The 17990-nt window shown below is 38.6% G+C and overlaps 1 protein-coding gene across 7 annotated transcripts in view; it reads right to left on the bottom strand.

Annotated features, from left to right (window-relative positions):
• The window catches only part of tenm1 (teneurin transmembrane protein 1), a 1611625-nt gene that overhangs the window by 796597 nt on the left and 797038 nt on the right, over positions 1 to 17990 (bottom strand). For all 7 annotated transcript variants that reach the window (XM_052021038.1, XM_052021037.1, XM_052021042.1 and 4 more), the window contains one exon: positions 4985 to 5096. The gene's annotated coding sequence lies outside the window, so the exon portion shown is untranslated. The remainder of the gene's footprint in view (positions 1 to 4984; positions 5097 to 17990) is intronic.

The following is a 17990-nucleotide window of genomic DNA, read 5'->3' as shown; positions in this document are numbered from 1 at the left end:
ACCAACTTTCAGTGTGAGACCTTAACGAAAACCTTCTGAAGATTCAAACACACCACATCCACTGGTTCCCTCCTTACCTACTGTATGAATCACATCCTCAAAGAAATCAGCAGATTTGCCAAATATGATTTTCCTTTCAAAAATACATGTTGACTCTGCTCAGTCTTATTATTTTTTTGTCCTTAGTTGTAAATTTTTGCATTTTCTTCCCACCACTGATTAGGTTAACTGGTTGATTGTTCTCTTTATCTATCCATTCTTTCTTAAATAGTTACATTTGCTAACTCCAATCCACAGGAACAAATGGAGAATGTGTGGAACTTTGGAAGATATTAACCACAATTTCAAAGGCCACTTCTTTCAAAACTCTGGGATGCAGATCATCAGGTCATTGAGATCTTTCAGCTTTCAAGCACATTAGCTTCTCTAGTTTTAGTTTTTGACGAGTACTTTGTTCTTTTAGTTTGTCATTCTCTCTTGACTCTTGTTTCTCTTATATATCTAGCAAGCTTTATGTGTCTTCTGATAGATGAAATATTCAGTTGATTTATTGTCTACATTTTACTCAGTACTATTGGTATTTCAGTTACTTCAAAAGGAAATTAAGTAACATTTTGAATGAAGTCATTTGCCCTTGTACAAATTAACAAATGGATATCATGAGTGTTGACATAAAAAAGTTGCAACTAAAAATTATACAAGTGCTAAGGTTTGATGACAGGAAGATTTCTGATTAAAGTTGAGGTTTCTTTTAAAGTACCTTGAATATTAATTTTTAATTTCATCATAACTTCAGGCAAAATGCCACCTGACAAAAATGACAATGCCAATTTAGATCCACAGTCACTACCATAGTTTAGTAAGGGAAGTTATTTCATCATTCGATCACTAGCTACTTGGCTGGGCTATTTTCTGTTGTGGCCATCAATATCATATTAAAGTAACACATATGGTGTCTTGCTCTGCATTTCATGTACTGTGAATTATATAACAATGCATTTGTGTAAAGTGCAATGCTAAATTAGTATTTACACAAAAGACTAAAAAAATATTATATGTTCTTAAATGGATTGCAGTTTTTAATTATAGAGGTGTTAACCTGATATTTGAATTACTACTAACCTTATTCTCAGGCATTTTATCTCATCTCCAAAGGGTATACTTGTAATAAAACAGTTAGATTTATTTTAATGCAAATCGAGCTTTCATATTCTGGTTACATTTACTCACTCTGCCTCAGCAAACAATAATTAAGTAGTTTATAAAACAGCGACATTTTCTTCATTCTCTCAGCTGCAGCAGTATTTTCTAGCTCTGTCTGTTAACCTTGGGCAAATAATGAGCCACATTGTAAAAAGGATTATAGAACATGCTGTCACTGGAATATTTTGTAAGATCTGGCTTTGATGTTCTCTCAAAGCAGCCTATTCTGCAGCAGAAAGTTCAGCCAAATCATTTTTCTTGGCTAAAAACTTTGACAATTGTCTTTCAAGCATTGAAAACACAAGAGAGAACATTGAACATGATAAAGACATGTTGCAATGAAATAAAAATACTACACTTTCCAAAGAGAAATATTCAGCTGCGAGCAAGAAGTACAGCCATAAGTAACTTCATGAGTGATAAGGTATATAGTTATTGATCTGTGCTGAGTTAGCTGAATGGAATTAATAAAGGGACACAGCTGGGCTTGTAATTGCCAACCATATTCTTACTAATACTAAGCTCTTATGTGATGGCTTCTATGGTCAAGTAGCCTACCAATACTCATTCATATGACTCAAACTTGAAGTCTTGTAATAGAGGTGTCATGCAACATTAAATATCAGCAAAACACTGAGTTTCAGGGAAAAAAAAAGAAAGGGAAATGAAAAATAGAAAAACTCACAAAACAAAGTGAAAGAAGTTCTGCTAATTTAGCTGAGGAAGCTGAAATTGGCATATACATAACTTCAACCTTGATATAAATCCTAAATTGTTTCTGACACATTCACAAACTAACAAGATGAAAACTGTTGAAAGCTCCTCCTCTGACTCTTCAACAGTTGTTACAATTTAAATCAAAATGACTACTTATGTAGGAAATCCACATCTCCCTTACACTGTTTGCATTTGCTCTGGCAAGTACCTAACTGAGGCAGGTTAGAATTTTGGACAAATAAATGTCAGAGATCCATGGCCTGTACACAGATTTCTATCACAGCCCAAGAGGTGTAACAATGTCATCTCAATTTTCTGTTTGTCCTGCAAGTATGTCAAAAACCATCAACCACTGAGGAGGAACAACTGATCCTTTTTGACATTTTTGTCCTCATTGCTGTGAGTGGTTGGGTCAGCTTGGTTGGGTGGGTGGAAAAGAGAATGCAGTGAATGAAGACAAGTTTTATGAAATGTAACACTAGCTGTCAGGTAAGGCCTACGCTCTGTGGCATAAGCTGCCAATCAGGTTGACATGTGCAAAATGCTTTGTGAATTGTCAATTAGAGCAACATCCAAAGTGACAGACCAGGAGCCATTGGCAATAAAGGAAAGAAACAGTGCAGAAGATCATTCCACATAACGGATAAGTTGTTGCTTTCTTCATGACCTGTTACTTTGACAAACTGATATTCCCTCCTTTCACGGTTTTATAAGGTATCATGTTTAACTTGTTCCAAGACGAAGGACAAGGCTTCATAGATTGCATGGAAAAGATGCAGAACTCTCTGCCTTTCACTGAGTCTTCAGTCTCATTAACTTGGGTTCCCATAGAAACAGGAGAGATACGATATGTTCAGGATAAGGGATATATGTCATGTAGAAAAACATCAACTGTTTTGATGAATTTTTATATCCTTCCTTATTTTTTTTAAATGTATTTATTCATGGGAGGTCAATGTCAGTATTCATTGTCCATCTCCAAGGAGGGAATTAAGAGTCAACCACTTTGATGGGTCTGAAGTCACATATCGGATTGCAGATTTTCTTCCCCAAAGGACATTAATGAACCAGATGGATTTTTACGACAATCTGGTGGCTTCATGGTTACCATTACTAAAACTAGCTTTTAATTCCAGATTTATTTAATTGCTTGAATTTAAATTTTCCAGCTGCCCTGGTGGGATTTAAACTCATGTCTTTGAATCAATTGTCCAGGTCCCTGACATCTGGTCCAATAACTTATCCTACCATACCTTTGGCACGATGCTACATACAGGAAGTCAGCAATACATTAAGCATTTAATTGATATTATTTTGCCTAGCCACCAGCAATTGTTCTTCATCTAAGATATTTTTCCTGTTTTCCAACAGCCTTGGCTGAGATCATATTTACTACAAAACTCTTCAAGTCTATTCACTATTCTGTTCCTTCCACTCTGCCTGCTTGATCCTGGCCTCTTGCTGGTTTCACAAATGACAATTCCTTTCTAATATCTCACTTAAACAGTTGATCTTTAAAGTGAGACACTATAACTGTTGACAGGCTTTTCCATCATTGGGTGCAGAATATTTGAGTTCTTTCCACTGCTATGCCCCCTCACACACACAGCAATAATCAGCAACTAATGGAGAGGACAGGAACCTTGCCTGACTTCCTTTGACCAGGGTTACTGATGTAAACTTTAACATCAGCCCTGCTAAATTCAGCAAATTTCCCACAAAGAAGAATAAAACAAGACACTTTTCAGCCTGTCTAGCTTATGTATATGTTATTCTCACTTTATTGGTCCTCTGCCACAAACTCAGGAATGGTTAGTATCACACTTTAACCTTATCAAAATAATACATAAATAAAGTTACACACAGTGCAAAACTTGTGCAATGCCACACGTCCCTTTATATTTCTCAAAGCATTTTGACGTGTTGAACACAACTTATTTCTTATAACTTATTGTAAAGCTTAAGTGACTTTATGATAAATCCAGTATGAGAGATGCAATTGATGAAAAACTTGCAATTATAATAACATCTTCCATATGACATTACCGTCAGTTATCAGAGGTAATAAAATAATATAAGATACAAAAGTAAAGGATGAGTAACTATCAAGAAAGAGATTAGATGGCTGAAAGGTCTGACAGAGAAAATACATCTGAGGGGCTCTGTTTTTTTTTAAATATGGAAGAATTAAAGGGTTTGGCAGGGGAGTTATAGAGAGTGGAGCTGAATGGAGATACCAGTGCTGGTATGATCAAGGGCTGCTGTGCAATAGGTCAAAGGCTAGAGCATGCTGAATATGGTGGAAGGAGTCTGTGAAAGGATTTTAGTTCACTGCATTGTTGGGAGTGGAGCAGAGTTAGCAAATCAATGGAATCTAAAGTGAGAAGAATGGTGGAGCAAGCTAGATCTGGAGCCCACCATAAAATTCAGGTTGTGAGGTTAATTTGCTGGACGGTGCAGGCAATCAAACATTATAGAAATGAACTACAAATTTACAAATCATGGTTTCTAAGACAGCAAATTAAGTGAGATTAAGGAGGTTACCTTGTTGAAGTTTAAATAAACAGCATTGATAATGGATGTTCAAACAAGATGCTAATAAACTTGTAGCATGCTTCAAGACCATTGGTGGGTTGGGGAGAGTGAGAATTATTTTCATGAAATGAATCTAGCTTCATTGCAGGGGCAAAAAACAAATGATGTGGTCTTATTGATAACTGTCAAGAAAAGATTCCTGCCAAATAAGGGGTGTCATGCAACAGATGCACTTGTGGGGTTAAGCTGATCCTGTAGATTATACATATGAGTAAGTGTCCAAGGACAGCTCTTTGCTTGTGGAGATGACTGCATATGGTAGGACAAGAAAGGGATATGTTAATTTTGTGCGATTATAATGAAACCCCTAATTAAAATAATTAAACAGAACTCAATAATGGCGAATATTAAGGATGCAAATGAAACAAATTCCATCACCACACTCCCCCAGATGTTCCTTCACCTTTATTTCTAAATCTTTAACATCTCATAATTTTGTATCAATTTCCTCACAAGGTTAAAGGCATACCTGGATCAAACAGTTAATCAATCTCGCTGCCAAATCTGACAACTGCTTGGAATTTTCAGTGAGATTCCAGATGACAGTGGTGATTATGAAACTGTTCCCCAGAATTCAGCTCCTTCAAAAAAAAACAAAGAATAAAGTAACTTAACAATAGTGACATAGGACAATACTTTCAGGTCTCCCATAAACTCCACCTTCATTCTTGGAGAATATTATTTTCCATAAGTCAGGCGATCCAACTCATTGTATCTGTTGCTCCGATAAACGAGGTGGAGAAAGGCAGCGAAACCAAGGTTTTATTTTTTGTTATTTGTTCATTAACATCAATAGTTAGTGCTGTGTTGCACCTCCAAACCCCTTTTCTTCATCCCATCCTGATGGAACTATTACCTATTGAATACAAAGCCATCTCTATCCATTAATTAAGAGGTGAAAGCAGCATACAAACTGGTGTACTGGTTAAGATCAACCAGCTCAGCAAAGAATGGGGATTTAGACTTGACAACATAAAGTCTATATATCTCACCGGACCACCTGAAGATCTGGCTCCATCTTATTGGTACATGGAATAGTTTTATCAACAAATGGCTGTAATTTGAGTATCATAACTTTATATCCAGCACAGGTTCGTCATCAGATAAGATTACAGAGGAGGTCTTGTTGCCTTTTGTTGGAGATTATACTTGCACTGCACCACACAAATCTATATTTCGATTGCCTACACAGCGGAAGGTGAATAGATAACCATCTCCTATAAACTTGGTCGTAGTCTTTATCAGGAGATGTTAGATTAAAAAAGGGAAAAGGTTTATGCATTGGCATTTCCATGCCACAAAATGAAAGCTTATTGGCTGTAAACATTAATTTTCATAACTTATATAGAGAGCAGGAAAGTAAATACCTAATTTCCTTGATCCCTGTGGTTGAAGCTGTTCTACACTGCCTTACTTTTAGGATATAACACAAGAAGTAATGGCATATATTGTCATTGGTAGAATGGGCATAATTTCGGCACTTAACAATTTGAGGGAATTCTAAACCATTGGGTCTGTCACCAACATGTTCCGGTTTTATTTCCTTGAATATTTATCCCTTCTTAAATCAATGTCATCAGTTCTTATGATGAGCCATTGACTTAAAATGTTTACTCTTTCTCTCACGAAAGACACTGTTGAGCATTTCCTGTTTTCATTTCAAATTTTCAGCACCTGCAGCATCTTGCTTTTGTTTTGCCATTTCTTCGATAGTTAAATATCTTCTTCATCCTCACAGATTAAATTAATAATTATTTTACTTTCATTATTCATATTGTTCAAAACATTTTTTAATCAAGAAAACCTTAAAAACATTCTCCAATTCCTAACTTATTTTTATACATCCTGAATTTATTTGTAGCCACATACACACAGAAAACAATTGCTCAAGAGATTTGCAATCCTACTCGTATGCCTTCCTATCAAAGAAAATGAATAGTTTTGATCATGATTATATCTGCTCCCCTCTGGTATACAATACACCCACTATAACTCCAGGACTACAGGACTATGCCTAACACCAGCCTAGAATGATGAATGATGTGCAACAGACCAAAACTCATGACTGTTAATGATTCTGCCCCTCAAGTCTAGGCTCTGGCAGTTTCCCCATAGCTCTCTGACTCATCAGCACTTGAAGAGTGCTGTACATTCTCAACATAACAGCCACCAATTTATCTTTCACTAATTTAGCTTCATAATGGACTATTCTATTTGCTTTGCTGATTGCTGTTTCATGGTTACTGGACAAGCAAGTATCAATGGAATAGTACTGGATGAATGATTTCATTTTCGAAATGTAATTCTTTTTTAACTCCACCACAGTGTGAGGAAGGTAACATTTACATCTGGCTGCATTTAGCAAATGTGTCATAAAAATCTTATTAGCTGCAGAAAATATGTCTTTTCCTTAATAATGTTTCTCTCTGACATGCTGACAGATATCAGCTGCACAATCTGTTGAGATCAGATGTTCGGTGTCACCTTTAGCTATTTGCCCTAACACAGATTTATGACATAGGACATTACACACTGAGCAGCAGAATCTGATTTTTTTGTGTGAGCAGTGACCTACCTGGGTTGTTATTGCAGGAGATCCAACAGAAAAATAAACGAAGGAGACTCACTCTGTGAACACATCTGTAGATGTGGCCACTCGTGGTTTTGTTAATGAACAATGGGTTTTACCCTGCTGCTGTATGTCATTTACTAAGATTGCATGGAAAGTAGAAAAATGGAAAGAGCCTCTCTCCCTGCTGAGAAATTATTTAAAAATGCAAGTATTCTTCCATTTCCAATTCTTTCTGCTCTGCTGCTGAGCACATTGAGGGGAAAATTGATGCATAATAACTGGTAGCAAATCAGGAGCCTGCATTGGTCCCCACCCAACACTATTCCTTTTCCATTGCCTACAATAGAAAATTAACTGGTTTTAGGTATATGAAGGACTGAAGACTGCCTATCAGTAGTCTTCTAGTACATTACCCAATTTGTCATGGTTCATGTGTGCACTAAGGAAATGCATGTTGTCAGGCTATTTCGCTGTGAGAGAGGCAGTACAATTGAGTCTGTTATCTCCACACATGCAAAATGCTGGCTGCTAAATAAAAGAGTAAATTCACTAATTCTCTGCTCTCTCCAGGGAACATCATTGGAGGAAGATAAGGCGATAGCACTGCAGTAGCAATTCTTTGTTCTGTGGCTCTGTCATATTCTTTCAAGGATTTTGGTATAAAAAGTCACTTTTGAATGTTGCGTCTCAAAACCATGGTTGTTAAGATGCTAATGAGATTTCTTTGATAATATTTCTCCATGGAATGTAAATAATAAGCAATTCATTAGCTTGTCCTGGCATTCAAAAAAACATCCTTTCTGGCCATGGAGATAAAAGATGAGGCATAAGACCATCAGCACTCAACAAAGGTTCTGAAACAGAAAGCTGCAAGGCAGTAAGGTATATTGGATGCAGTCATGTGGTTTAAAGAGGAAGGGAAACTTTCATCAGGTTAAGAAATCAAATACAGACATAGGATTAAAGTGATAATTTTATCAGTGATAATTTTAATTTTCATTGATAACATAAAGCAGGACAATATTGGGTTGGGTGTTAGTTAAATATGTCTCCGAAATTTTTGTTTGGGTTGCAAATTGATTTCTAATTGAGATAGAAACTTAAATTGTTATAAGTTGAGGAGATCAGATATCACCTCCTTTTACAATGTTATCAAAAATTGTAACTTCTTCATTGCCTGAAGTATAACATGTTCAATATTGCACAAGGAAAGGTCATGCAGAATTGAAACAAACAAATATGATCTCAAAAGTCGATATTTATAACTTTTGACGTGAATTAAGGCAGGTTTTTTGTAAGTTGTGACATGAAGTTACTTATTGTTTTGCATCTGACCTTGCCTTACCAATTGCTTGCTAAGCCTGTCTTCACTGAAAGGGCATTGGAAGTGTGTCAACATGATATGTCAGTAAGTCATGTGGGTGTGATCACCATGAATGTGACATAAGCACAAATGTCAGTTGCTATTAGACGACAATAAAGTGTGCAGCCACGTTCTGAAGCTCTAGGTGTCTCTGAAAAATGGTTACCCGCACTGCAAATCTGCCTCATAGAATAGATCCAAGTACACAACAATTGATGATGAAGATAGTCACAACAACCAACATTAATCATATCTTGAAAAAAACCGGAATTTGCAGAAACTCTTCTAAGGAGAACGGGGCATGCCTGATCAATGACACTCACCAGGGGATCACAAGCTTCTGCAGTCACAGAGATAAAGTAGCCCAAATATCAAGGTTTTCCAAGGCAAAAAGTGAGGCAACAAGTCTGGACAAGCAGTGGCAAGTGGAAAGAAAAGTCAGACTGTGGTACTCTGTAGTGCAAAGTGAAACACTGACAACAGTAGAGTTAAACACCCAGGAGAAGTGAATCTTGTGCAGAGAACCTTGATTGCAGCAATGTCATTGATAGGTAGAAAATGGGACAAAAGATCTCTCAAAGTTGTGTAGGCAGTCTAGGCATGTATAATGAGCATGCGAGTCCTTCATCACATACATAGAGATGATGGAATAGTTGTTTTGTGCTTGCAATATTCTTGAGGCAGAGGATCATGTTGTGGATGCACAGGCAATGAACGCTGCTGTAAGAGAGAGTAAAGCAGCTATTCAATTTTCATAGATCAGCTTTGAGAACTATTGCACAGTTACTGATACAGTAACCCATGACAGTAGGCCAAAGATATTCCCTTCATAGTAGTGGTGCAGAACCTGGAGGTTATTTCTATCCAAGGCCATTGAAATAGCAAAGTTGCAAGCTTGGCATGAGGAATCAAACTAAACAGAGGACAGAGGACAGAGGACAACCTTGTCTTCCTCTGGATTTGATCAGGAACCTTTCCATTGATTCCGACTATGCTACCAATCTCGAGGTAAAGCAGTCATATCCAATTGCAGTTTCCCTCCCCAATTCCACTTTTAGAGTATCTCAACCATGTATATCAATGATATTCTAAAAGCCATCTCCTGATCTAAGCTGACGAAGCATGTGGCCACTCAATCCCTTCTTGAATGTAAAGTGATCATATCCCCAGGCAGCAGGAAGAAGGTTCATCAATTTCTGATCTCTTCTCTCTCCCTCTTCTACTTAGAGATGAGGGTGGTGGTGCCCCTTCTCATGGATTGTGACATACTGCCAGCAAGAAGCATAATACTACACACTTTCAGGAGCTCTAGGCCAATCCATTCCCACAGAGCCAAATATAAATCAGATGGTAAGCCATTGACTCAAAGGAGTGGACAAATCTTATCAGGTAGTCCAGAGTTAACAGGTGGTTAAGACTCTCTTGCTTAATGACACCTAAACCTCTTATACGGGAAAATACGACAGACTGTGCTGTCTGTAGCCTTCATATTAAATAGTCCAGCATAGAAAGATCTACAGGTCCTCAAAATTATATGCTGTAAGATTTCGCTGAGCCACCCCCTTCCTTAAGGCAGGCGTTCACAGAGCTCCCTCTGCTAACTTTTTGTAAAAGATTAGCAAGCATGTCTCAGACTATAACTCATAAGATGATCTCTGAGGACTCGACAGCAAAGAGCGAGGCTTTCTGGTTCTTTATTTCTTGGAGTTCCTCCGTCAACCCTGACTGACAAGAGCGGGAGCAGATACTGCATGTTTCCCAGGAGTTGCTGCACTTCCTTCTGGCTCTCTCTCACTTTCTAATGTTTGCTTTGATTTCTTCCCGCCAGTCCATCAGGGCATCTAAGAGGAGTTTCATTGTTTTCCAGCTGTGCAATCTGCCATAAGTTCCTTTATGTTTTCCAGAGTCATCAGTTTCAGTTTCAGCTCCCATATGCCTCTGCCAGTCTTCTGGACTTCCTGTTGGTGACAGTCAGCTAACAGGAAAGCCTTGAAAATGCCCCATGTTTCAGCACAGCAGATTTCTGTGGAAGAGAGTTCCATAGATTTATGACCTTTTTATATCAATAAAAATTTCTCCTCAACTCAATCCTAATCAAAAGACAACTTCTGTGACTCTGCCATAAAAGCAGAAAATGCTGGAAAAACTCAGCAGGTCAGGCAACATTGTGGAAAGAGAATGAATGTTTCAGTCAGAGACTCTTCATCAGAACTGAGAATGAGAGAAGGCAAGTTAGTCTAAGTAGCAAAGAAGGCAGGGATCAGCAAAGGATGGAACAAAGAGAATGCCTGTAATAGGATGAAATTATGTAGCCATTAAGTGGACAGTTGAGCTCCTTTGTCTATGCAATGCATTTCTGATGTTGTGATGTCTGGGTGATCTGTTGTCTAGTGTGGCGTACTGGGATGTGCTGATACAAATGATAGAAATAAAAACTGGGGAGAGAATGCAAGCACAGATGGTCAGTCCTGATACAAAATGAAAGAAAGAGCAAGTTATCTGAAGTTGGAGAATTCAGTCTCGAGTCTTGCAGGCTGCAACACATCCAGACAAAAAAATGAGATATTGTTTCTTGAGCTTATGTTGGACCTTGCAACAGTGCAGAAAGCTGCATGTAGAGAAGTCAGATTAGGACCAGGATGGTGAACTGGAAGGTCAGGATCATTCCCAGGGACTAAGCACAGCTGCTCTACAAAGCTCTCACTCAATCTGTGTTTGGTTTTTCCAATGTAGAGGAGGCACATCATGAAAGAAATACAGTACACTAGATTAGAAGAATTACAAGTGAATCACTGCCTTATCTGTAAAGACTATTTGGATCCATAGATGGTTGGAAGGAAGGAGGCGAAAGGACAGCTATTGTACATTCTGCAGTTGCACAGGAAAGAGGGTGTGGACAGAAGAGCAGACCAGGGAGTCCAGAAGAAAGTGGTCCCTTTGAAATGCTGAAAGAGGAAGGGAGGGCAATATCTGTCTGTGGTGGAATCTTATTGGAGCTGGCAGAAGCTGTGGAAGATGAGTTGTTGAATGTGGAGGCTGATGGGGTGAAAGGTGAGACCAGGGGAACTCTGTTCTTGCTTTGTCCTGGAGGAGAAAGGGTGAGAATAGAAGTTCAGGAAATAGATGAGATGCGGTCAAAGTCTCTGTCCATTTTGGTAGAGGTGAAGCCATGGTTTTGGAAGGAAGAATACATTTCAGAAGCACAAAGACAGAGGCAGATTTACAGTTACCGTTGATTTTCTGGGACTTTGCAGTTTAGTTCAGGACCCTCCAGCTAGAGGAAGCAATCTCTCAGCGTCTACCCTGTCGACTTTTCTTAGAATTTTGCACGTCTCTATAAGATTGCCTCTCATTTTTCCATATTCAAGTGTAGAGGATCAAATATTGTTAATCTCTCTTCATAAAACAACTCTTCAATCAAAGAATCAATCCAGTGAATCCACATTATACTAACTCCAAAGCAAGCATTGCTTTCTTTAGACCTCTTCCCTACCATCTAAAGACTCAATCATTCCAGGTGATTCATTTGCACTTCTTCCAATCTGGTGTATTGTATTCAGTGTTCACCATGCAGCCTCCTCTACAATAGAGAAACCAAACACAGACTGGATGATCACTTTGCAGAGAACTTGTGCTCAGTACACAGGGGTGATGCCGAGCTTCCAGCTGCATGCTACTTTAATTCTCATGGTAACTCCTATTCTGACTTGCTTGTCTGTGGTCCCCTCCAATGCCATAGGGAAGTCGAGCTGAAGGAACATTATCTTATCTTCTGCCTTGCCACTTTGCAACCTTCTGGAATGAACACCGAATTTTCTAACTTCAGGTAAACTGCTCTTTTACGGTTTTCTATTATCATGCCTAAGTTCCTTTCACACCCTGCTTCTATAAAATGCCCTCCTAATGTCACACTGTAGTGTAGCGGTTAGCGTAACGTTATTACACTGCCAGCAACCTAGGTTCAATTCCCGCCACTGTCTGTAAGGAGTTTATACATTCTCCCCATGACTGTGTGGGTTTCCTCCGGGTGCTCTGGTTTACTCCTACATTCCAAAGACGTACGGGTTAGGAAGTTGTGGACATGCTATGTTGGTACTGGAAGTGTAGCGACACTTGCAGGCTGCTCCCAGAACATTCTACGCAAAAGCTGCATTTTACTGTGTGTTTTGATGTACATGTGACTAATAAAGATGTCTTATCTCTTATCTCTCATCTCATGCCCCTTATCGCCTGCTCTGTCTTAACCAATTTCCATGTAGCCTTTTGTCTTACATCTCATTCCTCCCCCCAGCTCTGTTTAGAAAACTGTAAACCTTCCACTCTTTTCCCAGTTCTGAGGAAGGATCTCTGACCTAAAACATTATCTGGCGTCTCTTCCCACCTTGGGAAGAGCTGCTTGACTGGCTGAGTTCTTCTAGCATTTTCTGTTTCTGTATCAGTAAATCTGGAGATGTGACACTGTCTTTTCATCTAAGTCCTTGAGCTGAAATGTGCTGGATCCTGATGGCTGCCTTAACTCAGTACCTGCTGTGCCTGTCCACCTGCTTATGGGTGCAGAGGGGCTAAGCGATCTGCTGCTCCTCACCAGGCATGCAACCTGAGGCAGAATGAGCTCTGAGAGGTAAGTTGATTTCAGGCAGCTACTGCTGAGGCCTTGCCCAGGGATGGCAAGACACACTTTGACAGCTCGCTCCTGCCAAAGGGTTATGAAACACTTTTATTTGTCTTTGATTATCATTTGAGCTATTTTTAAACCTTTGGTTATCAGTTTAAAAATAGGTCAAATGCAGGCACAGTATTTAAAAATTTATAGGTATTAAAAGCTATAGGAATGAAAAAAAATTAAAAACATTAAAATGAAGAAAAAATTGGGTCACTATTTAAATGCCAGCCTGTTCCACATGCAAAATGCATGTTGCCCATTTCTTCCTCATATCAGTTCTCCACTGCTGGGATCACTGATGATCCCAGGAGCCAAACCAAAAGGTGAAGTGCCTGCATCCAAGGTTGACCGAGACTTACCTGAACATGCTTGTAAGTCTGAAAGAAAGTGAGCCAATAGTGGCTGACAGATAGCAAATCCCATTGGAAGCAGCTATCAGTCAGCTCAATTTGGCCCATTAAATGTAGATGAATGTAAATCATGAACAGTTGAGGGCCCAGGACAGACAATGTGATGCCCAAGAAGGAACCATCTGCCAACCTGTTATATTCCAACTCTCTGTATTCCAACTTTTGCTGGAACACAATGATCATGAAAGAATCCTTACTTATCTTTTGCAGCCAAAGGCAGGCCATTATCAAAGGAGGCAAAACTTAGAGAATTAGTCCTAGTGTTGTGCCCCCAGAACAGAGAAGTAAAATGGGATGGCAATAGTAAGAAAGGATATTAGTCCAGAAAATACTGATATAGAATCAGTCTCAGTGAGCTAAGAAGTACCAAGGGGTGGAAGACATTGGGATGGGAGTTGGTCATGGTTCTGCAAACATTCACAGTTGGCATCACATGAAATCAAGCAAGAAATTAAAGATGAATGCAGAAAGATGCTACACTAAACAAGGGTGACTTTATTCAACTTATAGACTGACCCAACAAAAGTAGTGAATTTTTGGACCAGCATATTAAGCATCTAACTAAGGAGCAAGTTTTCCAAGACTGGCTATTGCCTAAGCAGTGATGTTTAGTTGATAGTCTTGTTGGACAGGAGAGTGCTCATATCATGATAAAATTCTTCATTAAGACTGAAAATGAACTGTTTCAATCAAAAGCCAGGGAGCAATATCTAAATAAAGAAAACTATGAAGAGTGAGTTGGCCATAATAGATTGGGGAGCTTCTTTGTAAAGCATGACAGTGAATAGGCAATGGATAACACTTAAGAAGTGCAATAAACATACATTGTTGGTGTATAATTCCAAAGGAAGGACAACCTAACCATGGCCAGCAAACCCAAAGAGGAGTCGTATACAATTGTCAAATGAAGTAGAAGGCCAAATGATTGCAAGAAGTTTAAATTTCAGTAAAGGATGACAAAGTAATTGATTAAAAATATAAAAAAAAATATGAGAGTAAACATGCATGGAACATAGAAGTAGACTGTAGGAGCTTTTACAAATCTTCAAAAAGAAAATGATCAGAAAAGTTAAATGTTAGTCCCCTACAATCAGAAATAAGGGCAATAGAAATGGCTGCAGATTTGAACAAATACTTTTGTTCTATCTTCACTAAAGAGGACACAAGTAACCTTCCAGATTATTAGGAAATTAAAAGAATCTAATGAAGGTGAGGATTTAAAAGGAATTATGGAAATAATGGAGAAATTAATGGTGAGAAATCCAATAAATCCCACACCCTGATATCACCAATAAACTGTCCTATCACCAATAGCCTGTCCTGATCCAATCACATGGATGCCATGGCCAAGAAAGCTCACCAATGCCTCTACTTCCTCAGGAGGCTAAAGAAATTTGGTATGTCACCTGTGACACTTACCAACTTTTATCAATGAACCATAGAAAGCATCCTATCTGGATGCATCACAGCTCAGTATGGCAATTGCTCTGCCCAGGACCGCAAGAAATTGCAGAGAGTTGTGGACACAACCCAGCATGTCACTGAAACCAGCCTTCCCTCCATGGACTCTTGTCTTTGCCTCTCGCTGCCTTGGTGAAGCAGCCAGCATAATCAAAGACCCCACCCACCCAGATCATTCTCTCTTCTCCCCTCTCCCATCAAGCAGAAGATACAGGAGCCTGAAGGCACATTCCACCAGGCTCAAGGACAGTTTCTATCCCACTGTGATAAGACTATACCTTATACGATGAAATGGACTCTTGACCTCACAATATACCTTGTTATGACCTTGCACCTTATTGTCTACCTGCACTACATTTCCTCTGTAGCTGTGACACTTCACTCTATACTATTATTTTACCTGTACTACCTCACTGCACTCTGCACTACCTCAAAGCACTCTGTACTAACTCAATGTAACTGCACTGTGTAATGAATTGACCTGTACAATCGGTATGCAAGAGACGTTTTTCACTGTACCTTGGTACAAGTGACAATAATAAACTAATACCAATACCAATCTACATCCCAGAGTATCATAGGAGATATGCATTGGTTATCACTTTCCAGATTTCTACAGTGTAAACCCAATATTTTAAAAAAGGAGAGCCAAAAAGGAAAATACAGGCAGGTTAGCCAATATTGAGGAAAATGCTGGACAGTGAGGTAACAGAAAGCTTAGAAAAGATTAACAAAATTAGACAAGGCCAATATGGATTTTTGAAAGGGAAAACATGTTTGACAAACCTATTGATATTTTTTGAGGATGAAACAGATAAAATAGATAAAGAAGAACAGTAGATGTGGTGTAGGTGCATTTTCAGAAAAAAATTGGTCCCATATTAAAGGAGAGAGTGAAAAATTAGAATTTGGGGCAATGTATTGGCATTTATTAAATGTTGGTTGACTGGCAGGAAGCAGAGAGTTGGAATAAATGAGTCTTTTTGGAGTAGCAGACAATAACCTGTGGGGGTACTCAGTGTTTAGCATTTGGGTCTCAGCTATTCTGAACATACATCAGTGATTTAAATGAGGGAACCAAATGCAATAATTCAAAGTTGACAATGAAATTAGCCCAATGAGATTATGAATTATGAGAAGGATACAAAGGCTCCAATGCAATTGAGACAGGAACATGTGAACAAAAACATGGTGCATACAGTATATTATGGATAAGTGTGAAGTTATCCACTTTAGTAGGGTAAAGAAAAAGATGGTGTATTAATCAGATGTTAGATTGGAATGTGTTGATGTCAAAAATAGACCTAGATGTCATTGAACATCAATCTCTGAAAGTCAGCATGCAGGTGAAGCAAGCATTTACAACAGCACATGGTATGTTGGTGTTCAAAGCAAGAGGATTTGAATAAACAGACAAAGATTTCCTGCTGTTATATTACAAGGCCTTGTTGAAACCACAATTGAAATAAGGTTGACTAGATTGATTCCCTGAGATAATGAGACTGCCTTATGAGAAGAGATTAAGTCAACTAAGTTTGCATTCACTAAAATTTCAAAAAATGAGTTGAATCTTACAAACTTTTGACAAGGTTTGACAAACTGGATGTGGGAAAGATGCTTCTACTGACTAGAGTGTCTGGAACAAATGGTTGTTGTCTCAAGTTACAGGACAAGGGAGTTAGAAGTGAGGTGAGGAGAAATATCTTCATTCCGACAGTGAATTCATGACCAGACAGGGTTGTAGAGACGAAATCAATGAATATTTTAATAAAGAGATGGATATGTTTCTTGATGCAAAAAGCATCAAGGGTAATGAGGCGAGTGCAGGAATATGGTTTTGAGATAAAGGATCAACCAGAATTATATTCAATGTTGGAGCATGCTCTAAGGGCTGAAAGGCCTCTTCCAGCTCTTATTTTCTATGTCGGTATTAAATTTGTCAGAGTTATTTGATATTTCTTTTCAAGTCAATGTTTCCCCACACAAAATAAACTTTTCCAGAGAGATTGCTGCCAGGTATCTTCTAGTAATATGTCTAAGTGACTTTATTCATGCATGGCCTTGTTAGTGAGAGTCAGCAAGCTGTTCATTCATTAAGCTGATGTATACAATCTTATACATCTTCTCACTTCACATTCAGACTCATCCAGCAGGGTGAGTTTGTGGCAGATCAGGAAGGTGAAGCTGGGTGTGGCTAAATCAGTCAGGATGTGGAATGAAGTGACTGAAAGTGAGGATTTGCTAATTCCAAAGCAAAAGAAAAGGGATAGTGTCTTAGAAAGAAACTCAAGTTGAAGTTTGGAGGGGAGATAGATAACATTTTTCAAAGAAAGATGAGAGAGGTAAATCATGATGAGAATCTTAATGGAAGAGAACGCATGAGAGGAGGACAGAAAGAGACAAAGGTGCAATTTGGTGATAAAGGTTTCATTACCACCTTGATAACTGGGTTTTGCTGCTGGAGGTTGCTTTAGCTAGGCAGGCAGACTTCACTAAAGAGCAAGCTGTCAGGAGCTATTTTTTCTTGAAAGCCATCATATCATCTGTAGAAGGATTATGATATGTGAGTAAAGGTTCCAGAAGGAAGCAGAGTAATAGAATCTGTTGGGAGGATGCCATAGACATTGGTGAGTTTGCTAGATATAAGGTTGAGAGGGATTAGTTCCCTTTTGACACATCTTAGGAGAATTAGATAACTTTCCTGAGATTTTTGTGCATTTTATTCAACTTAACTCACTCAATAACATTAGTCAGCTCAAATTCAGTTCATCTATTAATTTCAATATTATTTGATGCAAATGCAGAGAAAATGGAAACAGTTATACAGAGAAATACCTGCTGAGTCTAACATATACCTGGCAGCTGTGTGCTGTACAGCTGGCTTGACCTTATGTTAAGTTTACCAATAAAGAAGTCACTGTGGAAAAGGCAGAAATCCAGTCTCTAGACTCCTCTAAATTTAATGTTTCAGGAGTTTGGACATGATTGCCTACCTTTTCCTCACAT

The sequence above is a fragment of the Pristis pectinata genome, chromosome 8 (genome assembly GCF_009764475.1).
Source record: "Pristis pectinata isolate sPriPec2 chromosome 8, sPriPec2.1.pri, whole genome shotgun sequence".
Lineage (NCBI taxonomy): Eukaryota > Metazoa > Chordata > Chondrichthyes > Rhinopristiformes > Pristidae > Pristis > Pristis pectinata.
Note: the sequence above shows the minus strand (reverse complement) of the source record. Positions and strands in the feature narration are given on the sequence as shown.